Raw genomic sequence first — 25,673 nt, 5'->3', positions numbered from 1 at the left:
TCAGTAGTTTTATAGGTAATATTATAGTTAATTTGCCGCGTTTTAGTACTTGTATTATTTATTTTTGGTCAGAAATAGTAAATTAAATATTTTTTGATAGTTTGTAGGTAATGATCAACTCCTAACTTTTAAGATTTTTTTATTTTTTCCTTTTTCTCCCCAAAGCCCCCCGGTACATAGTTGTATATTCTTCGTTGTGTGTTCTTCTAGTTGTGGCATGTGGGACGCTGCCTCAGCGTGGTCTGATGAGCAGTGCCATGTCCGCGCCCAGGATTCGAACTAACGAAACACTGGGTCGCCTGCAGCGGAGCGCGCGAACTTAACCACTCGGCCACGGGGCCAGCCCCCAACTCCTAACTTTTAAAAGAAACAAAATGTTTCTAGTTACTGAGTTCACTTTTGATCATACAAACTTGGAAAGGCAGGGAAATTTATGGCTTCCCCTTCCCCCCAGTGATTCCATTAAGATATTCTCTATGTTAAACTTTCAAAGTACTTTATAAATTTAGTTACCAGTTATTACTTATTAATTGACAATTTTCTGAAAAATCCAGTTTCAGCAGACTTTTAATGAAGGTGAAAGCAACCATTATGTGCTTTCTACTTATTTGAATGTTCCTCAAGTATTTTATATTTTAAAAAAAAAAGAAGGAAAAGAAAAAACGGTGCCTCTGTTTTTAGAAAACTACTGCTCAGTAAAGTTGTTTAAACCATTTCTGGTAGCTAATGATAATTTTATATTAAATTGTATACTAACTTTAGTGAGACTGATTTTTTTAGTTGTTTACAGTACAAATACTTGTATTTGTTTTTTAATTGCAGTATTTCCATTGTCACAGTAATTTAGTAAAACTCTGGCTGCCTTGATTTTGACAGATTTTGTTAATATAAACTGATTGTTAGGCAATTAGTTATATTTATGCATAAATCAATTGCTCTATGATTCATGAATTATTTATTACAATATTTTCTAATGAATTCATGTATCTGTCTTGTGTTGTACTGTAATTCTGTTCCTACTTTGTGTTGTTATATATCTAAATCTGATTGTATGAATTTTAATTGTTCAGTTAACGTGTTTCTAGGTTGTAATTTGTAGTAAAGCTCTTCAGTGCTTTTGCACTTAAATTTAAAAAATAAATAAAAAATAAAAATGATTTGGTTTTGGCTCATGGTAAAAATCAGTAATAATCTAATAACTGAAATTCCCTTCCTCCTCCTGTTCCCATCCCTGCCAAATATTATTTAATGTGTGATCTCATTTAGGGAGATTAGATGGGAGAGTTTTATATGCATGTTTTTGTTTTTTAATCTCAGAAACAGAGGGTTAAATTGATCAGATGCTTCACTGCACGGTGTATTAGTATTACGGTTCATACCAAGTACCTCATGTGATAAATTTATCCCCTTTTATTTTCATCCCCCTCTCTCATTCTCTACCCACCTTGAGAATTTTAACTCTAAATAATGAGCTCAAAAGAATTCATCTCTGTTGGCAGACTGTTAAGGCACTGGGATAGGTAGGGGAAAATTATTTGGGAGTGTGTGAGAAAGAGGCCTTCCCAAGGAACTTCAAATTACACCATCTTTACAGGGCTTGTTTTATTCTTTTTACGTAATGATTCAGTAGTCACTATCAACTGGGACTGGAATTAGGATGGACTTTAAATCTCTTGTTGAGATGTTTTCTTATGGCAAGGTCTCATTAACATCATTTAAACAGAGTATAGCACAACACCCCAAGCAGGTGGGTGCTTAGTAAGTATTATCATGCAGTGATAATGATGATGTAAAACTATAGGCTTCAGGTAAGGGTTGATGACTTATTCACCACACACCTTAAACTACATTCTTAAAACACAGATGAAACTCATTAAATTATTTTGACAGTTTTATATGCTTCATCAACATGTTGGATATGGGATAAACAAACGGCCTACAATTAACTACAAACAGTTATTTCCACTATTATTAACGGATGTTCACCAATAGCATTATATAACCTACACAACAAAGAGCATCTACTTGCAAGAAATGCAGCACATTGTTTTCTATTTCCTGTATCTCATTTATTCAATACACATTTTTTCCATGAGAAACATTATTGGTGTTAACACTCATCCAAAAGTTCATTACTTAATGCAAACGATTTTCTAGGTAGAGAAAAAAATTGTATATATTTCTGTAGATGAGGGCACATTTTGCAACATATTTTGTAATTTTCCTCTCAGAAGTATGAAAATTCTAAAGAAAAGATTATGAAATATATTGAAGTGAAACCTCTTAAAGGCAGGAACTAGCTTATTTTTTTTCAGTATTTTCTTTTGTACTTCTAAATAGAGTCTGGACTTTATCTTCACATTGTTTTATAGAACTCATATATCTGTATTTTTCTTGAATTTGCATTATTAGGTCCACAAGAGACGTACTTTTTTTTTTTTAACTTTTATAAAATACTCAATTTGGGAAAGTCTGTCCTACTCGATTTCAAACAACGTGGGAGCGAGATCTTGTTTGACTTCATCCACGTATATTTTTCAGTAACAGGTTTCAGTGTCTTGCTCATAAATATTGCTTAAATAAAGCATGAATGCAAATTTTTCTTTCTGTAGTATTTTATACTTGTTTTAAAATAAGTTGAAAAGGGTTTAATTAAACATAGAAGTAGCTCCCCTCCAAAAATTTCTCTCCTTCACTATTTGTGATCACTAAGAGGAACCAGAAAGAAAACTCCCCAGCGAGACAAGTGAAATATAAAAAGAATAAGAGAAAGAAAAAGAAAGGAACCTTGTTTTCTATACCACATTCACTTAAGACAAAAATAGGGAAGCTATTTTTTAGCTTGAAAATAATGTTATGTGTTCTATGCTGCAGATATTCAATTTTATATCCTAGGAAACACTACTGTTCTACTAGGAGGCAGTGTAAGTGTGAGTCCTGGCTCTGCCGCTTGTTGTGAGACCTTGGTCAAGCTACCCGACCTTGCCAACCCTTACCGTCCCGGTCCGTAAAAGGTAGTAACATCTACCTCCACAAGCTATTGATCGAATAAGGCTGACAACACAGCGATGACACGTGCCAAGCGCTCCTATGGCACCTGTCATCACGAGCAGCTCAGTGAAGTTCGTATCTCAGCGACTCGGTGGGTCAATGCAGTACACGTAGAAGCACACTGATGGGAATGCGTAGGTTGAATTTCATTACACAGGTTAGTATTAGCCAGGCATTTTACTAGCTGGACTCTGAGTATTGTTTAATCTCACTGTGTTTGATTAGCCAAATTCAAAATTAGTAATTCTGCGCTCAGGTTATCTCATTCTCCACGGCGCGGTCAGAGAAGACGCTGCCTCTTGAGGACCGCAGACCGCAGCGTTTGCAGTGCGCGTTTGCTGTGGCGGAAGAGAACACCGGACGTTCAAGCCCGGGCTCAAGCCACGATCTCTCAAACCATGAAGACATCCGCAGCGAATTTACAAAAAAAAAAAAAGGCAGAGCAACACCGACATGTCAGTCTTCTAAAGCTTCCGAAGCCGCTGCCGGATTCCAGGGCGCTGGCGCGCTCGCGGCACTGCGACAGGGGCGGGGCCGCAGCCGTAAAGCAGCGCCCCAGACCACGTGGGCTCCGACGCGGCCCGGTGCCCTTGGAGGCTCTTCTTGGGGGGTCATGGCAGGTTCGGTGCAGGGCAGTGGGTCCAGGGCTCTGGACCTGCTCCGGACCCTGCCCCGGGTTAGCCTGGCCAACTTAAAGCCGAATCCGGGCTCCAGGAAACTGGTAAGTGGCTGGTGGCGTTGCGGGCAAGCGCTGGCGCACGGGGCGATGGAAGCGGCCCTGCACTGCCCGCGCTTTCCGGGGACTGCTTACTCCAGAGGGTATTGGGATGGAGGTAGGGTTTCTGAGTCCCTGTTCTCCTTAACTGCAGAGGAAAATCTTCTCGCGTGGTGTCAACTCGTAATACGGTTTATGCTTAAAAGCATAATTATGCTAGGGCGTAGGAGCGAAGTCGCACTGCAAAATGATTGTCCCGTTCAAAATTGGAATTAAAATGAAGGACTTTTCCAGTATAGCTTCATGGGAAAGAGTTGAATTGATTTATTCCGTTAGATGTCTCTTCAAATCACTAAATACAGCCAGAAAAGCTGTTAGGTGACGTACTGTAATTTTGAAAATCAGTTCGTTGCCTTCGTGAAGTGACAGGAAGTAAATTAAGAAAAATGTTTTCTTTATAAATTAATCTTTAAATAAAATAATGTATGGGTAGCAATGACATATTTACAATTCCAAAATAGAATTTCTTAACTATCATGTAAGCTTTGTTTGTTGTGGATGTTTAACTCTAGGTTTTTTTCCGTTCGAGCCTGTTGTAGAACCCTTATCCCCATCCCATCCTTGGAAGTTTGCCTTTGAAACACAGCTTGCACTTTGGTTGCAAGAATTAGGTACATCTTCAGAGGCAAAGATGCTGATTTAGAGTGTTTGGACGCTAGAGCAGCTAGGACAGTGCTTGGCACAAGGTAGTGTTAGCTAGTACTGGTTGGTTGGATGAATAAATGGTGTAACAAAAAATATACAACGAAAAGATGAGATACAGTTTATAAAAAGGCATCTGTAGATCATAAAACTTTGTTCTTTCCTTTAGGAAAGACGACCGAGGGGGCGGAGAAGAGGTAGAAGATGTGGCAGAGGCGACAGATAAAGGAGAACGACAGAGAGGAACCCGGCCCCGACTGGGCTTTGAGGGAGGCCAGACTCCATTTTACATACAAATCCCAAAATACGGGTTTAATGAAGGACATAGGTAGGTTGTTCTGCTTTTTAAAGTAGAAAGCCCTGTTTTTCGCTGAGAATCACCTAAAAAATAGCTTGGTAGAAATTGATAGTCACTTTGAAGCAAACTTTTGCCCCTGTTCCTCTGAAGCATCTTTAGTCGTGCAATTAGTTTGGAATAGCAGGGAAAAAAGCCCAGACATTGAGCCTGCAAAATGGAGATAATGATGCCTGCTCTCCTGGTTGTTTAGAGGCTTAGCAATAATATATATAAAAACCTGGCTCATTGTGATTACCCAATAAATGACAACTACCATGGTTACTTTGAGTTCCATTCATGCATAATTCAGATAGTGGGTTAAATTTTCCCCAAATTTGTTTGTTGATTTGTGTAAATGAGTGAAGTAAAATGCTTAAGAGGCAAAGTATTTTTAGCAAAATAAAGGAAATACTGGTTTTGTGTCGTTACCAAAAATCAAGCAGTATAACGTTTCTGTTGTAGTCAGGAGGGTCTTATTTTGTTACCATCTAAATTGTTGGAGGAAAATAGAGAACAAAACTTTTAAGTTGATGTGGAGAACTTAAGAGGAAGAGAGTTGAGTTTTCCAACTGTTACTTTCTTGTTTTGTAGCTTCAGACGCCGGTATCAGCCTTTGAGTCTCAACAGGCTGCAGTGTCTTATTGATTTGGGTCGAGTTGATCCTACTCAGCCTATTGACTTAACCCAGCTTGTCAATGGGAGAGGTGTGACCATCCAGCCATATAAAAGGGATTATGGTGTCCAGCTGGTAGAGGAGGTAAGTCTGGATTAGTATTTTTGGAGTTAGATAGGAGGCTATTTCTGATTTTCATATAATCTATACTCTGCCTCCTTTGTTTTTATCCCTTTTGAATTGTTATAACCATTACATAGTGGTGATTGTGTTTATACTCAGTTGTGGTTTTAGAAAGCCAGCATGATCACGTCGAGGGGCCTCTGTTCCCATGGTCCGGGAATGCTCTTCTCCCGTGTGTCCGTTCAGCTTGTTCCCTCCCTCCCTTTGGTTCTCTGTTCAGATCTGATAATATCAGAAAGGTCTTTTTTGATTTTCTTTTATAAAGGAACACTCAGCCCCCACCCGCTTCCCCCACAGTCGTACTCTGTCTGCATTACTCTGCCCGAAGTATTTTTTCTTTGAATATATGAACACCTGACATTTATTACTAAGTAATGCATTTATTTTTCACTGTCTTCCTCAGTGTGATGTAAGTTCTTTGAGAGCAGGTACTGTGATTCATTCCTATGTTTGCAATATTGGAAATATTGGCTCATGATAATAACTCAGTATTTATGGAAGAAAGGGATCAAATCCAATTCTAATCGCAGTAAAGGACTTTTCTATTTATAGACATTGGCCAGGCATTTCATAAGCAAATAAACGGGTTGTTAATTAACTGCTCCTCCTCCTTGTTGTCAGTAATGTAACTGTGTGAGTAACTTAGTGTCCACTAGAGGGAGGCATATGTTTATGGAAAAACCTTTTAGATTCCTTTGAAAAAGTAAACCTTACGGATAAAGGATTTTCAAATAAGATGATTTGAAGATAGATTACCAAATATGCGATTAAGTCTCAGTATCCTACTCTGGGTGTATAAGGGAATGCACATGTAAATTGACATGGAAAAATCCGTGACCTCTTCAGCTGTTAAACTGCGCATCCCAGCAACTCACAGGTATGTGTCTATTAAACTAACAAAAATAATCCTGAAAACGACACCAGGGCAGTGGTTGTGTAAGTACAGTTCCACATCGTTTACAGCTCTGTAAATTGATTTCCGATTTGTAGTAAATAGTGGATAATAAGACTTTCTGATCCTTCAGCATAAAATTACCAATTTGGAAAGACATGTTTTCAAGGAAAAACAAAATAAACCTAACTGATAGAAAGACATTCCTAAAAATGCTTTTATAATACTTAAAATACTGCAACTAACCCCAATGTCCAAGGATGGGGAGTGGTCAAGCAATCTATGGAATAGTAATTAAAAATCACAAATTATAGGGGCTGGCCCTGTGGCCTAGTGGTTAAGTTTGGCGCCCTCCCCTTCTGTGGCCTGGGTTCAGTTCCTGGGTACAGACCCACACCACTCGTCGACGGCCATGCTCTGGCAGCAACCCGCAGACAAAATAGAGAAAGACGGGCAACAGATGTTAGCTCAGGGTGAATCTTCCTCAGCAGAAAAAAAAAAAAATCACAAATAATATGGCAAGACCTTACTTTATTGAGTCAAACGTACCATAATTATTAAAATGCAGGTCGGTATCATAGATGGAAAAAGTGTATCTTAGAATTGATGGAATATTTTTTAAATATATTAAAGGTTCATAATTAATAAAAGGAACTTGATTGGGAGCCAGCTTGTTTCAACCACACCAAAATAGGAAAAAATTCTTATCACTACAAAAAGAATGGTAATGATGCCATCTTTTTATTTTTGTCAGAATCTGTTTTGAAATTAAAATATAGCACATCCTAACTAAAGTGATCAAAAGTAGAACTTAAAAAAGTTCAGGACTACATTTTTCAGTGTTGACCATGGTAGGGAAAGGTAAACTTATTTTCTGTCAGTTTAGAGGCTGTAGTAAAGTCAATAATGAATGCAAAGTGAATTTCTGTTGTCCTTTGCTCCCTTTTTTCTTAGAGGGGGTGACCCCTCCAAAGCTCAGATATTTTATTCTTTCGCTGATTCTAGCCCACTCGTCCCCCTCTTTAACCTTCTCTTGGCCTCTTGCTTGTTAAGGGATAGGAAGATAAGTCATGATCTGTATCCTACAGCATAATGTTGTGGTTAAGAACACATACTGTGGCTGGACTGTCTGGGTTAGAATCCTAGCTTTGTGATTTTGGGCAAGGTATTTAACCTATCTGTGCTTCAGTTTCCCCATCTGTGAAGTTGGTTTAGCAATAATCCTGTCATAGGGTTGTTATGAGGGTTAAACAGCCAACTATTACCGAAGTACTGGGAATGGGTGCTTATATTGGTGTCTACGAAATACATCAAGTGAAAATATAGTCATCTCTGCTCACAGGGAAGGAAAATTGGTAAAAGAAGGGGGCCTAGAAAATGTAAAAGAATTTGATGTTATTTGATAGGACCTGGAAGCAGAAGTCTTTGAAGTAGGAATTGCTGTTACATTGTGGGCATTTTGGAGGAGGAAACACAGTGTAAAAAGGAAGCTTGCCATAGTTAATTTACTTTTAGCCAAGCTAGCTACTCACAGACTATTTTGACGTGTTACAGGGTGCTGATACCTTTAAGGCGAAAGTTAATATTGAAGTACAGTTGGCTTCGGAACTAGCCATTGCTGCAATCGAAGAGAGTGGTGGTGTCGTTACTACAGCCTTCTGTGATCCCAGAAGTCTGGGTAAGCTTGCTCCGCAGTCATTTTCTTCTCTCCCTCTTTGTCTCATGCTGGCTGCATGTGAGGATTGTAAAAGTCCTCATGGCTGTTTGACTTGCCGTTTGGACACCTCTGTTTTCTGTTTCAGGATTTCTTATTAGTGCTGTGGCTGGTGGGGCTCTGTCCTCTGATAGACCTCAGCCAGTAGGTCATAAAAAGGTTTTGTTTTTGTTTTTGAACACAGGGCTTAAATACAATGTTACCTATGTCTAGAAACTCACTAATGGTTGGTAACCCAGGAGTAACTCTGACTTTCAAGATACAAACTTTTGAAAATTAAGCATTTCCATTTGTTTACTTAAAACAAGCTTATTTAATTAAAAGAGTTCTTGGAATTAAGTTCTCATCTTGGTCATATTTAAAAATTAATGATTATAAAATACCATTATTAAAAGAAAACCATCATGTAAATAAAATAGTCAACATTTGCCTTTCTCTTTTTTTAATTTAAAAATTGTTTTAGAAATTCTATGCAAACCTGTTCCATTCTTTCTGCGTGGACAACCCATTCCAAAACGAATGCTTGCACCTGAAGCACTGGTGCCGTATTATACTGATGCAAAGAATCGTGGTGACCTGGCGGATCCGGCCAAATTTCCTGAAGCAAGACTTGAACTCGCCCAGAAGTATGGTTATATTTTACCTGACGTTACTAAAGATGAACTCTTCAAAGTTACTACTCGAAAGGACCCAAGGCAGATTTTCTTTGGTCTTGCTCCTGGACGGGTGGTGAATATGGCAGATAAGAAAATCCTGAAACCTACAGAGGAGAATGTCCTCAAGTATTACAGCTCATGAATTCCCTTCCAAGAAAGCAGAGTTGGAAAAGAGGACTGGAAAAGGAGGCCATGCGATAAAACAAAGAATTGGTGCGGTCACTGTGTTTGAGTGATGTCTACGACCTGGCTCTCAATAATACTTTCATCTTGGTCATTGTATTATTTCTTATCATAGTCATTGTCAAGGAAAGTCTGCCTAGCAATGGCTTAAACAAATTAGTTTTTTTCTTATTTTTTATCACCTAAGAAGAATTGGTAGTGACGGTAATAGCCATAGCAGTTCAATAATCTTGCAGTTTCTGTATCTGCAATTCTCATGGCCTCTCCCCAAGACCCTAAGATGATCACCATGGCTCCAGTAAGAATAACCTTAAAGGGCAGGAAGAAGCGGGGAGAATGGTTCAAGCTATAGCTGCCCTGTTCATAAGGAAGCAAAAGTTTTCTCATGACCACCCCTTGCAGACTTTCATATACATCTTATTATCCATAGCTGTGTCATTTGATTCCCTCTAAGGGCAATGAGGCTGACGCACTGAGACTTAACTATGCCTGCCTCTACAGTTGGTAGATGGGAGAGGCAGAACATCCTTGGGGATGGAAATTGATTAGCCAACCACTAAGGACTGCCAACGTCATCAAAAAAGTTATTCATTCAGTATATATTTGTTGAATGTCAAGTATTCTAGGTTCTATTTAAATAACATAATATACATATATTTTATAGGGTACTTGATATTTACAAAATATATTTTTATAAATATAAAATAATTAAAAATACTTTAGAAAAGGTGCACTACTTCAAAAAAAGATCATAATAGAAGTTTTCAATGTACATTTTTTAAAATGTGCTTTCAAAAACCGTACCTAGGCATTCTGGAAAATGTAATGAAAACAGGTATTGCAGTTTGAATGGTACTACGCTAGAAAACAGAAGTAAATAGTTGTAGCAAAAACTTGTAGATATAAAGATGTTTCTGTGAGAACATAAAGGGCTGATGTACCCATAATGCACATGACAGAGGGTTTAACAATGTGCTGCCAGGCACCGTAGCTTTTATATACTCGTTGATCCGTTGCTGCTGCTATTAAGTTGGTTTTTCTTACTAACGCAATAGGATAGACTTAGGGTAGATGATAATAACACATTGTGTTCTGTGAGAAAATATTGGGCCGTGGAAAAGAGAAAATTAAAAGGGGCGATTTAATTTTGAAGTTACATATATGATCCTGAAAGAGATAGAGAAACAACAGGAATAGTATTATCTTATAATAGCACATCTATTTATTTGGTAAATTTAAGACAACTGTTTAATAGTATCTTTATTATGTTCAAGATTATCATTATTATGTTTAAGATATTATTATTATGTTTTTAAGACATAATTTTCACTCTGAGCTCATTAGTAACAGTATAACAAAAGTTGAGGCAAATTCATTTTTGTTTTCAATCTGAAAAAAGTCACTTTTGGAAGTTTCAAGAATGGAAAAAGTGCTATAAATGTGTTTCATTAAATTGTTCTTTTAAAAATGTATTTTGAAAGTCTACAACAATGTATGAACACACCATTTTACTATTAATTTCTTCTCCTGTACATATCCGTGAGACCAGAATAAAAATGGACTATTTTCCTGGCTAGATATGCATTTATTTCATAAAGGAGCTCCTAATTGCGAAAATACTTGGGTGAAACCATCATCTCCATTCTCTGGATCCATTCCCAACGTCAGATGGAGAGACGAATGTGACTGGATTTCACCTGTTCAGCTTGTAACCCCAACCTTTGTCTCCACTTGGAATAAAGTTGTGTACTTTCGCTATCAAAAGGAACTTCCCATTCACCATCTGGCCCTTCAGCAGTCCCCTAAGCACTAAAAATAGAAGTAAGACTAAACGGGTGAAATTAATTTTAATGATTTGTTTTACTTAAGCCAGTATTTCCAAGTATTGTCATTTCAATATGTACGTAGTGTACACTTAGTAATGAGATATTTGATCTTCTTTTTTTGTACTAAGTTTTCAAAATCTGGCTTTTACAGCATATCTCAATTCAGACTATCTGCATTTCAAGTGTTCAATAGCCACATGTGGCTAATGGCTACTGTGTTGGACAGTCCAACTCCAGAGTATCTGGGATTTAGCTGCTCTGTTTCCAGTTGACTAAAGCAGCACAGCTACCGTGACAATCAAGTTCGGTGGTGGGTTAAAATAGTTCTATATGAATTGATGTGCATAATGAAGATGCATGCCTAATTAAAATACAAAACCACCTCCCCTTGGAGAGAAATCAAGCAGGTACCATAAGCCAAAACATAGACCACACATCAGAAAATATTTAGATAATCATCACAAATCTGCTTTTAATTTTGAAATATTTGAAACATAACCAGCCAATATTAGAAGACTAACAGAAAATATTTGAAGTAATCCAATAGTACAAAATAGAGGCAATAAAAGTTATGAGTATTTAATAAATGTTGTGTTTAATAACATGGATAATATAGCCATGAAGTATCTTTAAGTAAAAAGAGTTAGAAGACACTGTGTCTGATATTACTTCATTTTGGTAAAATAAAAACATTTATCATTATTTGAACAAATACATAGTAAAAAACATTGAAAATGCTTATTTATGTTTTCTAAAGGCACCATTTTTTGTTCATAACAAAAAATAAAATAAGGCATGGCACTGTGCATGAGTAGCTAATCTGAAAAACCTTCCACTGTAAACGCCTGGATATGCAAGACAAATTATATCAAGCATTCTTGTACCTGCAAAATTGAGGTCATATAAAGGAAAGCACAATGCCTCGTTTTCCACAAAGGAGGAGGAGTTCAGAACAAGCTCAATGAGCATCCAGTGCTGAGGCTGGTGTACCGCTTCCCTAAGTTGATGGGTATGGGAGGATGGGTGGGGAGCTTCTCTAGAACCTAGAGGATTGGGTTTTACTATCCCTACTGGAAGAGGAACTCTGTACTGGGACCCTGAAGGATCCGTGTTTCACAATGAAACCCCTACAGTAAAACTAACCCTCAATGAAAAACTTGGCTGAAATAGAAACCCACAAACACAGGGAGTTGACAGACAAGTCTTTGTTTTTTTCTTGGACTCCAGCTGGGATTCCTCTAAGAATTTGTCACTAAATGTGTGCCATCCAGTTGGTGTGGCTTCAGTGTCCACCACAACTGTACCTAGGAAAAGTCTAGCCGAAAAATAAATATAAAAGTATATTCTAAATTAATTGCATTTCCGTAGCAAGAGAAACTCTACACCCAGGCTACACAACAGTTTCAAGATAAAGCATTATGAAGTTTTAGCTTCTAGTATAAATATAAATTTACAAATCCTATATTGGGGTTTCTATTGTTAGATAACAAATTCTTACAAAACTACTGGCTGAAAACCACCTTTCCATATACTTATGGGTTCTGTGGGTTTAGAATTCAGGAAAAGCATAGGAGGAAGCTTCTACATGTTGCATGGTGTCTGGGGCACAGGCTCGTGAAGACTTGACAGGTCAGGGTGACTCCGTGGCTGGTGGCTGGAATCAATCAGAGGAGTCTTCACATGTCTGTGAGTTGATTTTGGCTGTAGTCTGGGTCCTCAGTGAGGGTTCACAGGAGCACCAGCATTTGGCCTCTCCGTGTGACTTGGGATTTCCACTGCATGGTGGCCCCAAGGTTCCAAAAGCAAGCGTCTTTGCAAACAAGTCAGAATCAACATTGCCTTTCATGACATAGCTTCAGGAGTCCTGCAGCATCACATCTGCTATATTCTATTTGTTAAAAGTGAGTTACTTATATCAGCTGAGATTTGAAGGAAGGGGACACGGAAACTGCCCTCAATGAGAAGAGTGTTAAAGGATTTATGGACATATTTTAAAAACACCACAGTCTGCATTTGGGCTACAAATTATTTAAATTCCTCTCACTTGCAAAACATACTTACCTTCTCCCAAGACCCCTCAAAAATTTGATTTCATTACAGCATTTGGGTCCGGTTCAAGGCCCAGGATCTCATAATCTAAATCAGATCCAGGCCAGATTAAGTTCTTCAGATACAGTCACCCTTGATATGAAGACCTGTGAAGCAAAGAGGTAAGTTTTCTGCCCCCTCTAGCCACACCCCTCTTCCAAACATACACATCTGTGGGGATACAGGCATTGGATAACTGCTACTGATATACCCACTTAAAAAGATGGCAAAAAAAAAAATTTGTTATGTAACAGTGATACAGTGTCGGATACATATGCTGTGTATCCACAGCAATTCTGAGGTACACCCAGGTGCATGCTGGCAGTTCTCTGATGTAGGCTCAGCCCTACTCTCTGGAGGGTTTTTTTCTTGCTTTTGTTTTGCTTTCCCCATGGTGCTTGGCTTTGACTTCTGGTTTCTTGGTTCTGTACTCTGACAAGCTGCACGGTATTTCCATAGATAAAGCATGACAAATTATGAGCTAAAGATGCCAAGTTATAAGGCCCATTATGAAAAAACCTAACATGATTGAATGTAATTAATATCAACTGAAAGTAGGTTTAGAATGCTAAGAATTTATAAAAGTGGTATGATAAATTATAAAAAGCATATTTTAAATGATTAAGACACAATCTTAAAATCTGAAAAATAAGATACCACGAAGGGGTAGGTATAAAAAAGTAGAATTTTATAAACAAAAGTTTTATTAAAATTTAAAACACCTTACACGGGTAAAATAACAGTTTAGATACAACTGAAGACAGAATTAGTTAACCAGAAGAAAGGACTAAAGGGAATGCAGATTAGAGTGAAAAACAAATATGTAAGGTTTAATGAGCTTGTGGGATAAAACTGTATGGTCTAACATATCTAATGGAATGTCTTTGAGGAAAGGAAAGAGGCAATATATGATGTGAAAATGATTGAAAATATTCCAGACTTATCTTAAATCGTTAGATCCCAGAAGTATAATTACCCCCCAAAAGGATAAGTAACAATAAATCTATACCTAGAAATATTCTAAAGGAAATTTCAGAGTCAGATCTTACAAGCAGCCTGGGGAAAAAAGACAGGATAACTACAAAAAACAGTAAGCTTGACGTTAAAGTTAACATCAATAAAATGTCGAAAGATAATATTATATATTCATGGTGCTCAGAAAAATTAACTATCATTCTAGAATTCCAAGCCCAGGTAAACTACCATTAAGCGTAGGCATGAAATAGACATTTTCTAGAGAAACCACGAGGCAGGAGGTGTCTACCACTTATAGACATTCATAAAAGAACTTACAAAGGGTGTCATTTAGGAGGAGGGAAGTCTCCACACTAGGAAGGAATAGGATACTAGATCCAATGGGGATCGAAGAATCTGTTAGATACATGGGTAAGTCCAATTAAGGTTTACCCAAGTTCTGGAGATATAAAAAATTATGGAAAAGAAAATTGTGTAAGACAGGAGGCAGTGGAGTAACTGGAAGTAACAGATAATAAGCATCTTGTATATCTTGGGAGGAGACTAATCATAACTCACTTTAGACATTCTTAAATGAATTACGGTTATTAAAATTGTTAAAATATCACAAAAGTCAGAGAGAGAAGATAAAACTCTGTTTCAGGAATATAGAAGAGAAGGGACTTTGAAAATTCTCTCATGACAAAAGCACTTAGAATATTGCAAACACCATTGTAAAGGTATACTGAAATGCTCATGATTGAAAGTGTAACACCTCGGCTCCAAAAACAAAGAGTGAATGGACAGCTGGAGTGGAAAGTGAGAGCTGACACAGCTGCTGTGCCAGGAGGCACGTCTGTATAGTGGTGACCGAAGGCATGGCTGATAGTCGTCCACAAGACAACGTGTAAGTTCTACACTAGGGCTGAAAGGGAGCACCGATGCTTCAGCCGTGCTTGTGGCAATTGTTGATAGTGGTGATCAAAGGGCTTGAGTGCTAATGGTCACATAGGATGTGGGAATTTGAGCAACAGATTTGAGCATGAAGCCTGGACTTGCAAAGGATCTCTGCTCTCCGTGTAAATGTGGACCAAAAGAAAATGCCCACCTTCAATAGGAAATGAAAAGAAATACTGTCTGCTTCAGTTCTGGCTGTGGAAAGGGTAGAAAAAAAATTTTCCCCCTAACATTTTATGACCACATGCTTCCATTCACATGGATTTTTGTGCTCATATTTGTATTGCTTTACTTATGAGGTCTGGGAACTCAGACGACACAGGATTTCTGAGATAAAGTCGCACCAAATGGAAACTTTGAATCTAAAATAACAAAATACAAGAGGAAGCAAGCTATCATGATGTCAGCAGCAGACAGAAACAAATCGCATCACTAATCTGTCAAGAAAAGCAGAATAGAATTATTGGACGGAGACTATGTGGTGTAGACTGGCTAGCTGTTCTCTCAATGTATTTCATCTTCCTCTCGGATTCAGAGATGGAGTCATTACATCTCCAAGTTTCCCTTATGGTTGGCTATGGCCATATGACCAAGTTCTGGCCTATGGAATGTGTCACTTTCAGGCCTACTTGATAGAAACTTCCAAAATACAATCCTCCATTCTCAACCTTGCAGAATGGAGAGAACAGTATGGGTTTGGAGGAGGAGGATCCAAGATGTATACTCAAATAGGCACAAGGAAGACCACTCAGCCCCAAATACCTGTTGATCTGATTTCTGTTTGCAAGGAATATATGGCACAGAGACTGATTGCGTTTTTGCAGCAACAGCTAGCACTAAACAAATCAATAAACTATAAAATATGTGTAAGTGATTAAACAGATAAAAGAAGGAATTGAAAATAAGAAAAAGAAAAACTCTTTCAGTAAGGACCAGGCAGATTTGGAAAAGAACCAAAGTGAATACCTATAAATTATATGCGTCATCTTGTATATCTTGGGAGGAGACTAATCATAACTAACTTTAGACATTCTTAAATGAATGACAGTTATTAAAATTGTTAAAATATCACGAAAGTAAGAGAGAGAGAAGATAAAACCCTGTTTCAGGAATCATATGAAAGCCTGGGGGAGGGTGTGGTCTTTACTCCCAGGGATCATCATCTGTATTATTGATCCTTCAGCCAGTTGCAGCTATGTGACAGTGAGGTCCAGAGACGGTCCTCTGCTTCAAGCAAATTTGGAACTATTCCCTTTAGCGGCTGCCACTCTGATCCTAGATTAATCCATAAAAGCTATGATCTTAAGCATTTTCCATCAAGCTAATGAAGCTCAGCCATCAGGGTTCCTACACTTGCTTGCACTCCTTAAGGGCCTTGGGATAAAATCCAGCAGTTTGTTCACCTGGTCAGAGATTTTTTTGTAACGTTGAAATAGTTTTAAATGCAATTGACTCCTGTCTCCAACTCTCAACTTTCCCTACATCCCATATTCTCTCGTATCAGAAGGCTTGAGAACGACAAAGCTGACTTAGGGTATGACTAAATTTGGCTGAATGGCACTGATTTTTGTGGTTTGCAGTCACATCTGTATTAAGTTATTTAGAACAGATGTAGCAAGATGACCACTCTCCACTGTGCTGATTCATCCTGCACCGTTGTGACACAACAGTGTCACAAAATACGTCAGGTGCAGCGCATGTCCTTTTTTTCATTGGAGTAAAGGCTTCTACCACAGTTCCTCATGCTGTTGACTATTTCAATATTTTACAATAGTTTACATTTTCTTTGGGAATTTGGCTATTATGTGGAATATGTTGACTACAGAGCAACTTGAGTTTGTCTTTATCATTTAAATGTAATAAGATGCTCATTATACAGCTGTTCAAGCCTTGTAAGGTGAGTACAGCAAGGTTTTGAAAACTAAAACATATTTTTGCTGAATTAGAGGAGAAACCCATTCACAAATGAGACGCAAAATATGTATTTAAAAAGCTAATAAAGTTTGAATCCTCTATCTTAACTGAAATGACATTTGGAAGAGTTTCAATGAACCCTGTTAGAAGTGGCAGATTCCTGGTTGGGTGTAGGAAGTTGCTGTGGCTGGGTGGCACGGAGGCTCCAATATTTCACATCCCTCGGTTTCTGTGCCCTTCGCCATGTGACTTGCAGCGTCTGCCAACTCAGCCCTTCGAAACAGGCCTAGACTTGTGAGCTGCTTTGGTCAACAGAGTGGGCAAATGTGCCAGTGTGCCAGTTCTGACCCTAGGCCTTCAGAAGCTGTGTGTGCCTGTGGAGTTGATTTCCCCTCTGTCGTGATCATGAGAACACGTCTGTGTAGCCTGTTGGGGGATCAGGAACCATGTGGAGGAGAGATGCCTCACTCCCCCTAGAGGACATTCCAGACCAGCCAGCACCCAGCTGACAAGCCAGCTGAATGCGGACACCTGAGTGAGCCCAACAGAGCTCGGCAGAGCCCGTCCGAGACCAGCGCAAGCAGCCAGCTACCCCCGAGACTGTGCAGAAATGGTCAGTAACAGGTTTTTTGTTCTACCCAAGTTACGTTTTGAAGTGGGTTTATTATGCTCGTTATTGTGACAACAGATGCCTGACATAGAGGGATGCATTCTTTGTTTTTGTTTTTATTAACGAAAGAAATAAGAGGAAAAACAGCTAAGAATTAGGGAAATATGGGAAATGTAATAAAATGAGCCCTAAACTTCATAGACATTATTCAAATACTGTAGTGGGCTGCACGGTGGTCCCCAAAAGATATGTCCACATCCTAACCCCTGAAATTGGTGACTGTTACCTTATTTGGAAAAAGGGCCTTTGCAGTTGTAGTTAAATTACAGATTTGAGATGAGATCATCCTGTAGGATCCAGGTGGGCCCTCAATCCAGTGACAGCTGTTCTTATAAGACACACACAAGAGAAGACAGACATAGAAGAGGGGGCGACGTGAGGACAGAGACACATTGGAGGGATGTGGCCACCAGCTGAGGAAGCTTCAGCCACCAGAAGCCACAGGGGCGTGAAGTGGATGCTCCCCGCAGTCTCTGCAGGGAACGCGGCCCTGCCGACAACTGGATCTGAGAATCTTGCCTCCAGAGCTGGAGGAGAGGACATTTATGGTTTTTTTAGGCACCCAGTTTGTGGCAACTTGTTACAGTGACCCTAGGAAATTAATGCAGGTACCCAGAAGTAATTTGTAGTCAAAACATTTTAGATTCTGACCAAGCCGCTGCCTCAGAAACCACACGAGCCTCTTATTGTCTGTGATGGTCTCTAGGGAATGAGCTGGTCAGAGTCAGGAAGGAGGGGCTCGAGACCTTCCCATCTGTTCACCAGCAGCGATGCCCTGACACTCACCTGAGCAGGGAACAACGCTTCCCCGGGGCCGGTCAAGCCTCATTATCTTCTTCACCCTCGGATCACGGGATTATCCAATTCTTTCTCTACCACAAGTATCAGTATTTTCCAAGATTTTTGTATCTTAATGTCACGGTCATTAGCACTTCCTTAGGCCCATTCCTCACTAACTTTAGAAGCACATCCTGCTTAACACTGTTCAAAAATTATTTAAATACACTGTTTTCGTTGTCCCTCAGTCACAAACAAATGTAGATATTAATCAAACAGAATACTAATCTGTGATAGGAAAAAGCTGTAACCAAAGCCCTGTTAGACACAGTACGTCCGCTAGTTCCTGTGACTGCATCTATTTCTATTAGAATTTTATGGATTAAGCACTGAAGATCCTAAAAAATAATATTCATTATGTGAACAGCATTTCCCAGGTATGATAGAAATATCACTAGTGGCGTTTAAAATAAAGTTATCTACCACATGTTGGGATTTTTAAATAAGTATGTATTATTCAAATAGATATTAGGAAAAAATAACACACCAACCTATGACTCCACATGTATTACTTCTTATGACAATGCTAAGTTTAAAAAGAAAAAAGTGAGAAAGGGGCCGGCCCTGTGGTGTAGTGGTTAAGTTCGGCACACTCCACTTCAGTGGCCCAGGTTGGTGGGTTCGGGTCCCAGGTGCAGACCTACACCACTCATCGGCCATGCTGTGGCAGCATCCCACATGCAAAATAGAGGAAGACTGGCACAGATGTTAGCTCAGGGAGAATCTTCCTCAAGCAAAAAAAGGAAGCTTGGCAACAGACGTTACCAAACAAACAGAACAACAAACAAAAAACAAGAGTGAGATAAAATGCTGTGGTATAAAACACAGCAAAAACAATGAAGGAGTAGGGAAATGACTTAAGTTTGGAAAATGCCACATCATACATACCTCATACATTTGCTAATTTTTCAATTATGTAAATTCTAGGAAATCAATAAAAACTAACAATTCTTAGCCCTAAGATCATTATTAAACGAGAGTGCTCTGAAGATCAGTCTCTCCTCCACTGCTGGCAACCTTCACAGTTGGCATCACAAATCCTCATTCACCAGTTTTCACCTGAGTAGTAGCCTCCTTCAGATTACACCTCTAAGAAAGTACTGCAGCCTAATAAAACGTCCCAACTCTGTCACATCACACGTCTACATTCTGAGGAACAGATAACAGAATTATACACGTGGAGAAGGAAAACTGCAGAATACTAATTTTCTACATACTCAGAACCTGCCTTTCCTTTGAGATTTGGATACAGTGGCTAGAATCCATCTAACAAGAAGATAATGCCCTAATACCATACTGGTATAAAACGTGCACTTACAACTGGCCAAAGCACAACAGAAGTCTCTCTCTCGCTCTGGTAAACTTCCACGGCAGGTGTTCCTGGTCAGCAGGCGGTCTGTTGCAGGCCGACTCAGGGATCCTGGCTCCTTCCATCTTGCAGCTCTGCCCTGGAGCTTCCTCGTTCCCTGCATTCAGCTGACTGAAGAAAGCAAGCCTGGAAGCAGCAGACTCTTGATGAAGTATCATCGAGACGTGCTCTGAGACAATTCTCCATGTCCCAACCAGCTCTGCTTCCATCTGCTGACCTTTGACTTTCAGTATCTGGTCAGACATAACTAACAGTAGTCTTGCAATCTTGACTCAAAAGCAGTGTTGGGACCCAGGGCAGACTGCCCCCAAAATATGCTACAAGGGCACGCTGATTATTTTGACTTAGTTATTTGAGAAGCAGCTGATGCAAAAATTGCACTTTGACCCTTTCCATTTCCCCCTGAAAGCAGCAAACGAATCTCCCATGTGAAAAACAGCTTCCTCACGAGGCTGACCCAACGGCATAAGGGTTAAGTTGGCGTGCTCTGCTTCGGCGGCCCAGGGTTTGCAGGTCCGGATCCCGGGGCGGACCTAGCACCGCTCATCAAGCCACACTGCAGCGTCATCCCACATAAAACAGAGGAAGGTTGGCACAGATGATAGCTCAGGAACAATCTTCCTCAAGCAAAAAGGGTGGGGCTGGGAGGGGGTGGAATTCAGGGCGGAGAGGCCTGTATAAACACACCTTGTTACTTTTTTACTAATTTACCACCACAAGTCCAAACTCTGCTTAGATTGCTTACTAATGAAGCACCCAAACCTAAGTATCTTTGTCCTGTCAAATCCTCACAAATTTAGTGTTTCTGTGTGTAAAAAGTATAAAAGCTGCCTGCTTTGGTCACTTCTGAGCGTTAATTTTAGGATCTCCCACGTGTACGCATTACATTCGAGTTTTCTCTTTAATCTGTCTTGTGTTCATTTTACTATGAGGCCAGCCACAAGAACTCAAGAGGAATAAGGGGGAAATTTCCCCCTCCCGGACAGGGGCATCTACCACTTCCACTCATACCTGCTTCGCCGCAAGGGAATCTGAAAAGTGAAACCTGGAGCTGTAGAACTGTATCTTATGGAAGGACAGAACCGATTTAGATGGACAGCTAGCCATCTCTGCCACATACCAATGCCCAAAAATTATCATATCGCTTGTCACTCTACCATTAATGAAGGCTTTGCAAGACCTTCGACAACCTTTTCTGAGAAACGCAACTGTCCCTGGAAGAGCATGCCTGGACTTACTACCTCCACGTCTGTAACACAAGGGAAGAACAGACAATACCAATCATTTATCAGTTTAGCTAATCAGCCAAACATGAATCCCTTGGTCCCACCCATGGAGAGATCCTGATTAAGAGAGTCTGGGGTAAGGACAAGGATCTGTAGTTTCAGAGAGCTCCCTGAGTGATTCTGATGAGCCAGATTTGGGACCCCCTGGAGTAAAGTCCCTTCTAACTTCAAAAAAAATAATATAAACCTAACATATATTTACTAGACAGAGAGCTGAAGTGTGGAGAAGAGGGGAAAAAAGGAGAAGAAAGGTGAATCAGGAAGGAGAGTAAACAAAGTGCACTCAATAGGGATGTCAACAATCTGTCATGCAAAATGACTCTGAGGAATGTCACTTTTAGCAAACACTGCCTCCACCTCCCACCCTGAAATCCTAGCGTGTTAAACACCACCCATATGGAAAACCAGATTACAGACCCTGAAGATTCTTAATGAAAACCATTTGGTCTCATTTTTTGAAAGACTATAATTCCTACTACCTCTCCTCGAATGATCTAAATTGTCTAAGCTATTTGTAAAAGTAGATTACCACCTTAGTTTAAATTCTAATGGTTTTATAGTTATATGAACTTCTATAACTGTGATTTCTCATTCTAGAATAATTGATCCAATAATACGCATCAAATTCTGGTCTGGAATCCACGATCAGCAGAAATCACAAGTGAATTACACACTTTGAAAGAAGTGGTTTGTTGCTTGCTCTAGGTTTAAAACACAAAGTTTCCATTATCCTTAGTAACTGACAAGCATGCTGGGCTTTGGCTACATTTGATGATTACACTGCTATTATTCCAAATGCATCAAACAATAAATATCTTTTTCCTATTAGGCTTCCTATTACCTTACTTGTTTTTATTTAAAACTTTTCGTGTTTTTGTTTAAAGGGGGGAAAAGCATATAAGAGAAAATAAAAGAGAAATAGGAACATGAAACACATTGAAAAGCACTGGCAATTAAGACTGAGATTATCCAGCTTCAGCAAAATGCATCTGAAACTAGAAGAGCTGAAGTACTTAAAATTTGTTTTAAGAAGCCTATGTTCGGATCTCCAACAAGCACTACATGTGTCTCAAATGCAGACATCCCTGCTATGGAAGGACTCTCCTGGCTGTCAGCTTAGTAAGGGGCTGACTCTGCTGGAAAGTATGACATTACACAATTACAAATGCTTGACAGTTCATGTGGTTTAGACAATTTGAGCACTCTGAATTGAATACCAAACAAAAACAGTAGTGCTATTTGGTTTCATATCATTTGACTTATGGCTTCTAAAACATCTTTTAATTTTTTCTGTATTTGTTCATTTTAAGGAGTGACTGTCATACTACGGTGGCTTAAAATAAAGTTTACAATATAACCAATGTTTATCTAAGAAATAGTCCTCATAATATGAGATAATCATGATACAAAAACAATTATCAAAGGCTAGAAAACAATAGGCAAAGGGAGAGTCCCCAAAAGTGCCCTTTTTAGCAACCAAACTGCCTAAGCAAAGAAGTAAGATTTCCCAAATCCTATGGTGTGATCTTACCAATTTCTAATGAACTGGAAGATGCAATCCTTAAAACTAAAAACAAAATCCAATTACTTTTCTGCTTTAGGGACTCAGCATCTGCTAGAATGACAGTCATATACGCTGGTTTAGAAACAAACCTACTAAGATAAAGAAAGCAACTTCAAAAATGCGGGTATATACAGCCTTCCCTCTCCAGTCTTCCACACTCCCATTCCTATTTTGACTTTTCCTTTTTGTCTCGAAACTCCAACGCTCTCAGGCATAACAGTCTTGTCTGGCTGTCCTCTCCCTCTGACCAGGTCTGACAGAGTGTTAGGAGTCAGCCAGCCTCTACCGTTTTCACCTCTGTATCCACACACACCTTTCCTCCCCTAGGAAACAGGAGGAGTCGTGGTACCAACCCCCATATGCTCACTGTGAGGCTCAATCCTCAGTTAACTGAGGATAAACTCAGTACGTAATGTCCTTAGACCAGTGTTTGGCACCTGGCAAGTGCTCAGCAAGTATTAACCATCATTATCATCAAAAACAACCTTCTGTTTGATATCCCTACTGCTGAAAGTACTTTCAGACCATAATGCTGCAAGAACATATCTTCTCCACCATCACCCCCACCAGATCTTTTTCATACAAACTGAATAGTCCCTCTGTAGACAGACTTCGCAAAAAGAAAAGACATAAGTGTATGTTTTTTAAAAATTTGGCAGGTACAAAAATAATTTGAATATGTGCGAGGCACTAAGCATAACATAAGAAAACCCCGAGTACAGATCACAGTTTAAGAAAATTAAATTCAGGGGGCCAGCCCCATGACCAAGCAGTTAAAATTCTGCACACTCAGCTTCAGGAGCCTGGGTTCACAGCTTCGCATCCCAGATACAAACCTACTCCACTCATCAGCCATGCTGTGGAGGCATCCCACACACAAAACAGAGGGAGACAGGCAACAGATGTTAGCTCAAGACGAGTCTTCCCCACCAAAAAAAAAAAAAAAACAATTAAATTCCTATCTTTCAGTTCCGTTTCGGGATCCCTATCACCTTCTCTCTTCTAATAGAGCTACCCACTAATTTGAATGTGTTTGTAATTAATCTGCTTTATTACTTTGCCATATCTGTATTCCTAACAGTATGGACTTTTGCTTCACATGTTTCAAAACTTTAAAAAAGGAAAAATACTATGTGCATTCTTCTGGAAGTAGCTTTTTTTCCTCAATATGATATTCCTGACAATAATCCTCAGTGGTGCAGGTGGCTAAAATCCATTCAGTTGCACTCCTATAGGAATACAATTTATCCATTCTCCTCGGATGGACACTGCTTCCAGTTTTTGCCTTTTACAAACAGTGCAACTGTGAGCATTTTGTCATGTCCTCAGGCACTCACATACATGCGTTTCTCTGGGGCAGCAGTTTGCCAATTTTAGCATGCATTAAACCACCTGAACGGCTTGTTAAGACTGAAAGCTGGCTCATCCCCAAAGCTTCTGATTCAATAGGTCTAGGGTGGAGCCCCAAATTTTGCATTTATAATAAGTTCCTGTGAGATGCTGAAAACACAATTTAGAAGCACTGCTCCAGGATAAAGACCCAGGAGTAGAATCACTGGGTCAAAGTGTACATCCATCTTTAACTTTACTAGGTAATCCCAAAGTTATGGTACCAATTTACAATCCCACCAGTTGTGTGTAAGCATTCCAGTTATTTCCGACCTTCCTAAACAGCAGACGTTGTCAGATTTTTACACTGTTGCCAACCCAATGTTATGAAACTATACACCACGTTGGTCCTAAACTGCCTTTCCCTAATTGCTAATGAAGTCGAGAATCTCTGCATGCAGGTTTCCTCTTCTGTGAGATGCCTACTTGGGTCATAGGCCCATTTTTCTATTGTTCTTACTGATTTGTCACTGTTTACCTTTCTAGATACAATCCTTTCTCAATAATACGTACTGAAAATATCTATTCTCACTTGTGACTTGTCTGTTCACTTTCTTGATGGTTTCTTTTCATAACCACAAGCTGTCAAATTAATGCTGTCAAAGCGGTCAATCTTTTCCTTCATGGTCTACACCTTCTGTGATCTGTTTAAGAAGCTCTTCCTTGTATTAGACTCACACAATTACTGTCCTACATTGTCTTCCAAAAATTTCACAGTTTTGCCTTCTGTATTTAAGCCTTTAATTCACCTGTAGTTGATTTTTCTGAATGATATGAATTAGAAATGTATCCCACTCTCAAGGAGTTTCCTATTGGCTAAGGCCCACAGATATGACCAACTATAACTTCAGAGAGGATAATGATTCCTGTTAACCCCTACCTTATTGAGGTTTATTCTGCTCTCTCATCGAGGCAAACCAAACACTGGATAATTTCAATACGGAAAACTTGGAGGGTTATTAGCAAATTAGTCAGACTATGATCCCCACCCCACCATACTCCAGGAAGAATCCTTAAAAATACCACACACACAAAAAAAGAGGCCAGCCCTGTGGCCAAGTGGTTAAGTTTACACACTCGGCTTCAGCAGCCCCAGCTTTTGCCAGTTCGGATCCTGGCTGCAGGCAGGGCCATGGCACCACTCATCAGGCCATGCTGAGGCAGCGTCCCACAGAGCACAACCAGGAAGGCCTACAAGTACAATACACAGCTATGCACTGGGGAGCTTTGGGGAGAAGAAGAAGAAAAACAAAGGTGCAAATCGTAAAAACAAAAAACAAATTTTTTTAACTCTAAATATAGTCTTATTCTAAAGAACTGAAAGTTGAGCATTGGGGAAAGTGTGGCAAAATGAGCATTCTCAACAGTACTGGCTGGAATATAAATCTATACAAACTTTCTAGAGGGTTATTTGCAATATATCAAAAGCCTTAAAATACATATCTTCTTTGAGCTATCAATGACTCTTTACAGAACTTATCTTAAGGAAACAACTGAACAAAATACATATTTAGGAATATTCACCATGGAACTCTTTCTAATAGAAAAAATTGGAAACAGCCTAATCTCCAACAACGCAGGATGGGTTACAGACGTAGCTGCTGCAGCACATCCATATATGGTCATGCGCCACCTAAGGACGTTTCAGTCAACAGTAGATCACGTAGATGATGGCCATCCCATGAGATTAGTACCACAGAGCCTACATGTGTAGGAGGCTATGATAGAAGAAAATTTTATATATTGAGGTGTACGGGGAAGCCGTTCTGGTTT

The 25,673-nt window shown here is 39.4% G+C and overlaps 1 protein-coding gene, 1 long non-coding RNA gene and 1 pseudogene across 2 annotated transcripts in view; 2 read left to right on the top strand and 1 right to left on the bottom strand.

Moving 5' to 3' along the window:
* LOC138922324 (ral guanine nucleotide dissociation stimulator-like) overlaps nucleotides 1-25,673 on the top strand; it is a 378,765-nt gene that overhangs the window by 201,173 nt on the left and 151,919 nt on the right. The window lies entirely within an intron of this gene.
* LOC138922330 (uncharacterized) overlaps nucleotides 1-25,673 on the bottom strand; it is a 41,784-nt gene that overhangs the window by 9,240 nt on the left and 6,871 nt on the right. The window contains exon 2 of the long non-coding RNA XR_011435418.1: nucleotides 19,611-19,787. This is a non-coding gene — a long non-coding RNA (uncharacterized lncRNA). The remainder of the gene's footprint in view (nucleotides 1-19,610; nucleotides 19,788-25,673) is intronic.
* Nucleotides 3,650-10,622, top strand: LOC138922325 (large ribosomal subunit protein uL15m-like; annotated as a pseudogene).

The sequence above is a fragment of the Equus caballus genome, unplaced genomic scaffold (assembly GCF_041296265.1).
Source record: "Equus caballus isolate H_3958 breed thoroughbred unplaced genomic scaffold, TB-T2T haplotype2-0000768, whole genome shotgun sequence".
NCBI lineage: Eukaryota > Metazoa > Chordata > Mammalia > Perissodactyla > Equidae > Equus > Equus caballus.
Note: the sequence above shows the minus strand (reverse complement) of the source record. Positions and strands in the feature narration are given on the sequence as shown.